This window comes from Tenebrio molitor, chromosome 1 (genome assembly GCF_963966145.1).
Source record: "Tenebrio molitor chromosome 1, icTenMoli1.1, whole genome shotgun sequence".
NCBI classification, from domain to species: domain Eukaryota; kingdom Metazoa; phylum Arthropoda; class Insecta; order Coleoptera; family Tenebrionidae; genus Tenebrio; species Tenebrio molitor.
Genome location: NC_091046.1, coordinates 32,759,774 through 32,770,350, shown reverse-complemented (window position 1 = coordinate 32,770,350; position 10,577 = coordinate 32,759,774). Strand labels below are relative to the sequence as shown.

Here is a 10,577-nt window from a genome sequence, read left to right as displayed (position 1 = left end):
TTATTTTTTTTATTCTACGGTTACTGTTTCTAATTTTGATTTCAAAGTAGGTAATAAACACGCAACAACTGTTCAAGAGTCTTAAAATGTTATAAACACAGCTGGAAGTTAAAGCTCTGTATGTTGGTACTAAAATAAGAAATACAAATAACATACTGATACATATTAACAAATACTTACATATTTTATCCACAATCACATTTTAAAACGACTTTTATCTTACAGGTGGAGTTTTTGAACTACCTTAAACCATTGTTTTCGATGACAGAAGTCAAATTTTAATCACAAGTCACAAGTGAGATAAAGTACTCACTAGTGAGTAAATTTGACAGCTGCCATTTAACTTGACATAAAGTACTCGTATTCACCAGTGACTAAATTTGACAGCTGTCATTTTACTTGAATGAAACTTTATTTCTTGGATTTTTTGCAATAGTTGCACCTATAAGATAAATCGTCGTATATCACACGTGATCGAATTGCCATTATGAAAATCGTGAGAAGTGTCCCACTCGTGCCCAAGCGCACTCGTCGGTCAAAATTCTCACTCTTGTATAATGATCACTCATAATGTAATACTATTATCCACTCTTATGAACCGTATTAACTAGCATTTTATCCACTAGTGGAATAAACTAGGTACTCGATAAGTGAAAATGAAATGAAACAACAAATAACCTTAGCAACCAGCACCTCGCGTTCTGAATTTCACCGAGTTTCAGAAGGGACATTCTTTGTGATATTTTAAATAATAATTTGGGTTTGTGATTGTGGATAAAACGTTATATTGCATTATGAATATAAACGCTCGTGCGTTCGCACTCGCGTTTAAACATTCTTGCGTGGATAAAATGCTATCTAAAACACTTCAACAATAAATGACTATGTATTATAATTCGTTACATGGTTTAGTGGTGCAATATTCAAGTGATGCATATCTAAAATTACTTTTAATTTTATTAGTTCTATGATATTATACTCGTATTTATTTTAAAGAATAAATTCACGACTCTATCTGGCCAGTTATTTTTAATAATTAATTTATACCATCCCACCTCCACCCGACGGCACGGCAATTTTGCCGGAGTACATACACTATTACGGATATTACTATCAAGTAATAGTGCAGTGCTTATCAACATAATTACCGGCGTCTCGCCTCCGCATTTTGACTTTGTTGTGTATTATGTTCTGTGTCAATGTTAAGGAACTTCCTCACGATGTGACATGAGTATAATAATATACCTTTTTGAATTTCAACTACCAATGTGTTATCTAAATCCAGAATTTTTAAATTTTTAAAAAGAGATTGCGGTACTATTCCTGTTGCTGAAATTACAAGTGGTAAAATCGAAATTTTTTCTAAACACCAAACATTTCTCATAGCAACGGAGAGCTCTAAATATTTATTAATTTTTGTGTTATATGTCTGTGTTATATTGTGTGAATTTGGAACAGCTATATCTAAAAGATATGCTTGCTTTTGTTGTTTATTTAAAATTATAATGTCTGGTCTGTTATGCTTAATATGAATGTCAGTTAAAATTGTTCTATCAAAATATAACTTGTAACTGTCATTTTCCAAACAACTTTCTGGTGTATAACTATCATGTGGTTGTGTATTCTTTAATAAATTGAATTTAACAGCTAAATATATCTTTTGAAGTAACATCAATTCAGTTTTATTATCAGTTACACTTGTTTGTTTCTTGTTTTTATCAGTGCTTCTAAAAGTTCATATAGAGTGGTTGCTTCATGGGTTCCAAATGGTATACTCTATTGGTGAAGCAAAGCGACACAATTATCTGCAAAGCGAACAGAACATTAGGTTGTGTGAAACGTTATGCAAAATAATTTATTCGGAATCATATTGTAATATGCACATTCCTAACCTTATACGAGGGCGGAAAGTTAACCTTTCCTTTTTATCTTTACTTCCCTCTCTTAGTCAGTAATAACTTTCCGCCCTGTTATAAGGTTTTTCCAGTGGCGTACTTACTGAAAGTCGAAAAACAGTAGAAATGAAACTGCATCAAATTAATTGTTTATTTGCTAAAAATGTAATGAATCCGAATAAAATAGTGTACAAAGCTCGGTGGGAATGTGTTTCATTCCTGTCTCGAGCATTAGTTCGCCTCGGCTACGCCTTGGTAAACTATCTTAAGCATCGTTTTCATGGTGGCTTTACAAGCGTGGCTCGCTCGGCTAGCTTGACTTTAGAAGAGTCGTCTTCATTTTCATGGTGGCTTGCTACTTCAAAACAGCCACGTTAACGCGCATGCGCTATTGAGCGAGCTAGCGTTGAACTGTCACATCAGCTGATTTGATTATGTAGTTGAGAGTTCGAGCGCATGCGCAAGCTTCCAGTAGCTTCCAAGCTTCTAGTAAAGTCCGAGCCATGCCGCGGCGTTTTTTAAAAGCTGTGCTCCCATTGGTCGAGCGGTTTCCAAGCCGAGCGAGCCACGCTTGTAAAGCCACCATGAAAACGACGCTTTAGGTCTCGACAGGAATGAAACACTTCCCACCTCGGTATGTAATCTACTATTCCCAACTTATCTACCTTAACAACATTATTTATGTCACTAGTGAGATCTACTTTAGAATATGGTTCAGTCATTTGGACACCTTATTATAAAACACATGTTGACAGACTGGAAAAAGTACAATACAGGTTTTTTAAATTTATAAGATGGAAGCTTCCTTCACAAATTTCGTATAGCTATAGTTTAAGTCTGTGTTATCTCGGTCTAGCCACACTAGATGTAAGACGAAAATATCGTGTGATAAAAAAGTCTTTGGATCAGGGTTGCCGTGGAATTAACAAGATATCTTATGTAATTGGGTTTATTCGCCTCGTTTATATTTAAATGAGTTCCGTGAGAGATTAACGCTACTTTGAAGTACACATAAAAACTACGGACAGTAGAAGTAAATATTTCTATAGATGGTTATTAAACTTCATGGCTATCGCGATCCAAAGACTTTTTGATCATACTATATTTTGCACTGTGTTTTATGTTTAAAATTATTCATAATCTAATTGATGTTATACGGTGCGATCAGTTAAAAAATAAATCGAGTCGGCGTGTTACCTATGGCAACCCATGCTATAGCATAGGCTCCAAAGCAAACTCGATTTATTTTTTAAATGATCGCTCGGTAGATCTGACTGAGTTACTAAACTTTTATGTACCACAATTCCCTGCTAGAAATGTTCCCACTTTCAAACTTCAAGCAAGCAACTTTGAAAGTCAAAATCACTAGCTTCAGCTTTAATACCAACAGAAAATCAGATTTTCATGGCTTGCTTAGATGCACATTTATATGAAATTGAGTATACATACAGGGTCTTTCACAACTCGCGCCCTAGAGAAAAAAGGCACCTGCCGACGACAATAAGTTGTCAAAAAATAGAAACAAAGAATTTACTACTGCTTTCATAACGGAGTTACAAGACTTGTAATTTGTAGCAGGTCAAATTGCCACTATTCGTTTTGGCCGGAGTAGGAGGCCAAGAGGTCCTACTTATGCTCGCGGGACAATAAGATCGCTGTTCGAAAATCAGGAACAAGCAAGATAACGCACGGCACATGACGTCGCGACGCGCCCACCCTGCCGTAACCTTTTTCGGGACGCTCATTTCGAAATCATTCAGTTTGTTTGTGTCGTCAGTCAATTCATCTTCAGTTTATCGGTTCAGGGTTCATTTTTTGTTTATCGGATCACTTTCAGTTTTCTTTCGGTTTCGCTTTCGGTTTCGTTTTCGGTTTTCGTTTGTTTCTTTCGCGTTTCATTTTTGAGAGTTCGTTTAGTAGAGTCTTTGTGCCAGCCAGTTTTGGGGCGGCTGGAATCACACATGTTAGCCCCTAAATTTTAGGCTGAGGTGGCTTCACGCCTCTAGGCTGTCAAGCTGCGGCCTATCTTTTTATGTTTCTCTTTTTTCTTCTTTCTCCTTTCCTTTTCCTTCAATTCCTCTCTTCTTCTTCTCAGCTCGGGTAACCGTACGGCAAAGTTAGTTCCGATTCCCTTTTGTTCCCGTGACTTGCCGGAAAGTTATCTTCTTCTCTTCTTTTCCCCAACCTTCTTCCTTCATCCTTGTGTGTTCATCCTTTCGAGATCCTGCGGGAAATAGCCGTCAACATCTTTCGTGTATTACGCGTGGACTCACCGACACATTACCGCTTCAACATCTGAATTTTCCGATCGGTGATGTCCAACGTAAACAAACCGGCGCCATGATCGACCATCTGTCATTAAGCGCGCAAGTGTAGAACCGCCGGAAGTAGTCATCGGGATGCGCGGTCAGTACAATTACCGGGACGCCTTATCGCCCAACGAAATAAGGTCCAGATCTCTCGTGTTGATCTCCTAGACTCGGGGGTAACCAAAAAAACACATCGCGAGCGGAAATTAGAGGACTCGGTCGGCGACCGCCGAGCGGGCGGCTGTGCCGCAAGTCGCGAGCTGCGAATCACGTGCGTGGCGTTCGGGATCCGCAATCATCCCTGAGGGTGGATTGCCGAACGCCATGGTGCTTATCGTCCGGCGCTGCCAGCCTTCGGGGCCGTCGAAGAGCCCGAAAATTATCGTATCGTACCGCTGCCGATTACCGTTTACCGTGGTCGAGAAACCCCTCGTCATCTAGCGAGATAGAGGTAATTGTCCTTCATTAGCGAATTCACTTCACTAACTTTCGTCTATTAGGGGTAGTTCGAGCCAGATTACCGTTACCGTACCGTGAAGGAGTACCGGGAGGTCCTCCTTCGATTTATCGTGAAGCAACCCCTTTCAGCGGGAAGGTAATTACCGAATCGTTTGACTTTCGCAACACTAACGACAATTCGTTGGGGGTCGTTCTTTAGGGTGGTCAACGCCAGACCAACCATTGTTCATTAGGGTCGTCGCCCAGTTATCGTTCCTTTGGATATCGTTCTTTGGGGCGATCGTTCGCCAGTTGGATTATCGTTCGTTAGAGTGGCCGTTCGCCACATCATTCGTTTGGGTCATCGCCAGACCATTCATTTTTCGCCAAGCCGTTTATCGTCCGCCCAGATCATCGTTTGATTACCGGCTCAGGACTAAAGAATATCGTCAAGGTCACGCCGTGACGCCATAAAAGGAACAGTACCGTACCGCAAGCCAAAAGGACGCAATCGAGGACACACCACATTACCGGCATAAGATAAGTCGCCACATTTTTATTGCGAAATAATGAAAATTTGCGCCTCAAATTTCCCGCTTCTCATCATTTAGAGCCTTCTCACATTTGTAAATTTCGTAATTCAAATATTTCGAAACTTTCATAAGATTTCACAAATTTCAAGTTTTCAATTTTGCATTTCAATCACTTTTAGCAGTTCTTCTACTTACAAAAGTTTGCAAATTTCATATTTTCAAGTTAAATTTTTGGAACTCTTCCGACCGCTTTCTTTTATGATTTTTTTCATAAAACTTTAATGTCAAGGTCACTGCCAGACATTATTAATCATAGAATCAAGGTTAGTTTAACGTTGTAAATTTATAGAGCAGAAGACTGCGTTTCTTTTTCATTTCACACATGTAACACATTGTTTTCTTCATTACATCGGAAATATTGTATTAGTTTTAAGTTTATTCACAACAGAATCATAAGATAAGTTACAAGGTCACCTGTAAGGGAAAGCTTTCTTAATAAGACCAGAATAAGCGTATTTAATAAGATCATCAATGTGAACTGGTTCGAAAATTCCGTTTGAATCGAGTTACTTAGAAAAACCGTTTGCCAATTCCAGTGCACTCCCTAGTAAGCGCTTCTTATTTCATTTACTGTTGGCCAAAAAGCTGAATAAACAAGTTATTTAATTCCCAAGGAATTAGATTTTTCATTTGTCTTGTCTCCGACGTATAAGAGAATACTGAGCACTTGTCCCGGCAGCTGGACAAGCTTAACAACCAGCTCACAAAAGCTGCCTGGCGCCCATTTCCTTACCCACGCCCTCTGCCCCGAAAAACCCCCTGAGAGCCCGGAGCTGTCACTGGCCAACTTTTAGTCATAAATTCTACCAATCCCAGAAGGGCATCTCGAGGTGTGATGTTATTTCAACCAAATAAAGCCAGTTGCTAGGTTTCAAAAATAATACCATCAGCTACAAAAAATGTTTGGGTTACTGTAATTTTGACACTATTAGATTTGACTTTTCATTCTCAACAAATTTAGGTTAAAAATCTGAAATATTAGAGCTGTCATTACATTGCAAGTTCAGATGTCTATGGGCGATTCTAGGAGATGCTTGGAGTGTAGCGACTCCACGGACCTGAGCTGAGCCACCAGTGTCGGATCTGACAATAAATCGGTTACAGAGGCTCTGATGCGCAAAACCCACCGATGATTTTTGGCTGGTATGACCAGGTCGGCTGCGCTCTCAAGTTTTGTCCTGGACGTGCCGCGGCGCTCGGACTCGTGGGGTAGTGGTTGATGCTTGATAGTCGCAATTAAATGGCATTCTAGGTCATTTCAATTATTATTACAGGGTATTGTAGCAAAAGTAAAAAAAATGTGTTGCAAACGAAAAAATAATTGTCATTTCTGCCCGGAAAACGTTCTTCGAAGACTCTTCTACCTCCCTGGCGTTACGCTCACATCCCTAAATAATAATCAGCGGCTGAATACATGATTGTAACCAAGTAAATAAAGGTTTTGGCTTTTTTTATTACAAATTTAATTTGACAGTGACATCTTTCAAAAACAACTCCAATCGCCCAAATATTTTAAAGATGTTTTTTCTTAAATGAAGTCCTAGCAACGTAAAATTACGGCAAACACACCTTGGAGGTGTAGATCTCTGATTGGTTAACTTTAAGTTGTCTTTTCTCGAATATCTTTTAAGCTAGATTTTTTTTTCTTTAAAATTACACATCCAAAAGCAATCTCTTGTTTCCTCTTTTTCTCTAGGGCGCGAGTTGTGAAAGACCCTGTATGTTACATACAGGGTGTTAGGGAATGGTCTCCCAAGAATTTCAGGGTGAGTTTTAGAGGGATAATGTGGTCGAAAACCTTAATACCATCTTTTCCTAACATGAATGGTTTTCTTAAAAATAAAAATTTTAAATAGTGCCCCACTGTTTGGGAGCTTTTGCACCATTTTATTGATGTGATTAATTAAATTAGCTATTTATGCACCAAGGGCGTTACAACGATGATTACGCCCGGAGAACGATGAATCTAACTCGAGGGCTTTAGTCCGAAAGATGGATATCGTTCGATGGGCGTAATCATTCGGTGACGCCGTGGTGCATACAACATTTTATTTTTCACTATGTGTTCTTTAAAAAAAAATTGGCATCTTTGCTATTATGAATTGATGAGGGCGTTATGAATTCATTACGCCTAAGGTTCTCGATGATAAATAAGGTAGCGACAACTCATTGTTCATTTTTGAGACTCCAAATTAAAAGAGAGGACATATCGACAAATCCGTGAGTGTGACAAAGACAGAGTTATACACAATTTTATGGGATGTTTGTATCGTGTCACGGGATGTTTGTATCGTGTCGAACAGATTAACTTGCATAGACTCCAAATTAAGTGAGATGGAAATATTGGCGCAACCGTTGTCGTTACCTTTTATAATCGAGAACCTTAATTACGCCCGCTTATTCTTATTACGCCCTGTATTATGCCCCGGTTGTTATGGACATGTTTACGTATTTCGTATCCTAGGAGTTATCATGCAATTATACTAAAGTGAAAAATAAAAATAGTTAACATTTTGTAATGAAAGTCAATTGCTTAGCAATCAAAAACAACAATGCTTCATGTCAGATTTTATCGAGTACCTACTGTCACAATGACGTTTAGGTTTTAAATATTTCCCTTGAATAATAGATCATCAAAAACTACCAGGACTGCATTTTTTATTGACAAAATCAATAATTATATTCGAAATATTTATCTAGATTCACCACAACCTTGAGGTAAGTCCCCTTTTATTGCTGCAATGAACTGAAATTATTTGTGCAGCTTCATTTGTGATACCATATCTCGATCAACCTCTAAGGGGATTTGAAATCGAGCACTGACCCTAAGAAGAAGAAGTGACTTTATTTATTTATATTGAAAACATTCATAATAAATGCTTAAAATATCCTCCGTTTGCCATTACATAAGCATACCTTCGGACAGCAGCACTGGAATTTCCGCTACATTCCCCATACACAAAATGCATATCTGCATATTCCTCGATAAAATATTCTGGCGTAATAAACTATTGTAATCTTTGCAGGCGACGGATAAAAGATAGATCAAGTCAAAATGTAGACTTTGACAGTAGTAAATTTCAAATCGTTACCAAGCAATCACTTTTAAAGTTTTAAATCGAAACATATATGCCGTTCACGATTATTTTAAACACGCAGGAGGCCGCGATATTTTTTTGTTAGATTGGCGTCAGGTCCTCTCATATGACGTTTCGTTTTTAAATATTCGCATTTTTGTCAATTCCGTCATTAATTTAGTTAATAAGAATTTACCCAGAACTGCCCTACAAATATGTATGTTTCATTTCAATTACAATTTTACGATTATTGTTCGTAATGCGTTCAATTATTTATAAAATGTAACAACTTGGGAGCAGTGTTCGGTTGAATTATAACCTATAATAGATTTATTAAGACAAATCACAATACTGCCAACTAAAATGTCAGATTTTCATAGATAGTCCGAATTTGAAATAATCGTGAATGGTTTATATAAGTAATGTATTCCAACTTTAAAAAAACGATGCTTAGCCATGACAATCTGACAGATTTCATCCTGTATATCTGAACCTCCTTGATCTGAAGAAAAGTTTGGTTAGGAAATCTGAAAATTTTGAAGTCACAATGTTGCCATACTTCTGGTCCGCTTTTTTACGAATCGATTGAAACTGTATTAAAAGAAATTAATAGAGAATCAAGGGCGTAGCAAAGGGGGGGGCCAGGTGGGCCCGGCCCACCCCAGAATCCTTCTGGCCCACCCCAGAATACAAGTAAAACACATTAAAAACAAGATACATCTGCAATATCTATCTATCATTTGTCTGTGGTTTAAAATCTGGCCCACCCCAGCAAAAAATCATTGCTACGCCCTTGTAGAGAATCAGAGTGTGTCCGAATTGTCGAAGTTGTACTGTATACAGTTTAGGATTTAATCAATACAAATTCATTGTTCTTACATTGAAGATGTCCACCAATCTGTTAATAATCGCATCGTTACTTAGATCGGGTCTATCTCGTTTAAAATGTGTGTAGCACTTGCACTTCAACACACTACGTTTTGTCTCGAGAGACACAACTTTTGGCATTATGCACTTGTAGTACCTAAACCCTTTAAATTAATACTTTGTGTTGTCTAATTTAAAATAAATTAGAAAAACGTCAAAATGACATTTATTGATAACTTTATTTACTTTTTGTTTTGCAACATAGCATTTCAAATTTAGTTTAAAAAGGTTTACAACCAACATGGAATGAAATATAACTGCTGCTTTCCTCGGTACTGCCAATTTAACAAAATTAAAGCATGGCAACATATTGTTTTTTTAAAGATGGAATAGATTATAATTATATTCCATTCATTTTTGTAATAAATGACGAACTAACTGGAACCTTTTTTTTGTTAGATTTTTTACAAAATAAATGAAAAGTCGACAGTCGGCAATGATTTAAATTGTCATATTATTGTTTGTCACTGCCAAAATGAATGAATTTCCAAAACGGAGTAAAGCATCAATAAGCAACCAGACGAAGCAGCACATTTTTAAGGCTTTCAACAAAATAATAGATATTTATACACCAAGTGAGTTAAACCAATGTTTATTCAAGAGAAGAATGTTTAGCTCAAGAGCGCGAAGCGCGAGTGAGCTAATTCTTCGAATGAATAAACATTCGTTTAACTCACGCGGTTTATACAATATTTTATTCAATTTTGCGACAGACAGTTTCAATTCACGAATTATTATGAATTATGTAAAATACTGCAACAAAAATCAAGTCTGTGACAGTGGCAACACTTCCGTGACAATCATTTTGCTATAAACAATTATTTTAGTGTCAATAATTTTCGTGAAAAATGTCGGAGTCAGAAATATGCGCCGAAACGAGATTTTTGTTCCGGAAGATGTAATGAATGAAGCACTAGAAGCAGTAGGCAAAGTAGTGCCAGTAAAATCTAAAATATTGTACGAAAAAGAGTATAATTGTTTGTGTAATTGGAGAAATAAGAAGAACGCCCGGGGGTCGACGTGAAGATAAGTTTGGCTTATATTTCGGAGCTATCAAAATCTGTAAAATCATCTTAATTGTGGTCATACCGTTCACAGCTGACGAAAATGTTATTGATTAAGGAAAATGTCGATATAAACAGGTTTATGGATGTTTATCTATAGAATTTGTGCTAAATTAAGGTTTGTAGATTCCATCAAGTAGAAACATTTTTGAAGCAGCATTCTGTAGGACACAGGGCAAAGAAGTAGAAGGTTTTGACAAGTTCTACATACATACGAGTACATTATATATCTGTTCTTTAACAAAGGCTGAATTAAAAAAATTTTAAATCGCTA

General features: G+C 37.3%; 1 long non-coding RNA gene across 1 annotated transcript; it reads left to right on the top strand.

The window, feature by feature from the left end:
- The first annotated feature begins 9,803 nt into the window (after positions 1-9,803).
- LOC138137258 (uncharacterized) lies at positions 9,804-10,577 on the top strand. Its single transcript, XR_011161668.1, has 2 exons — positions 9,804-10,381; positions 10,430-10,577. It is a non-coding gene; the product is annotated as an uncharacterized lncRNA (long non-coding RNA).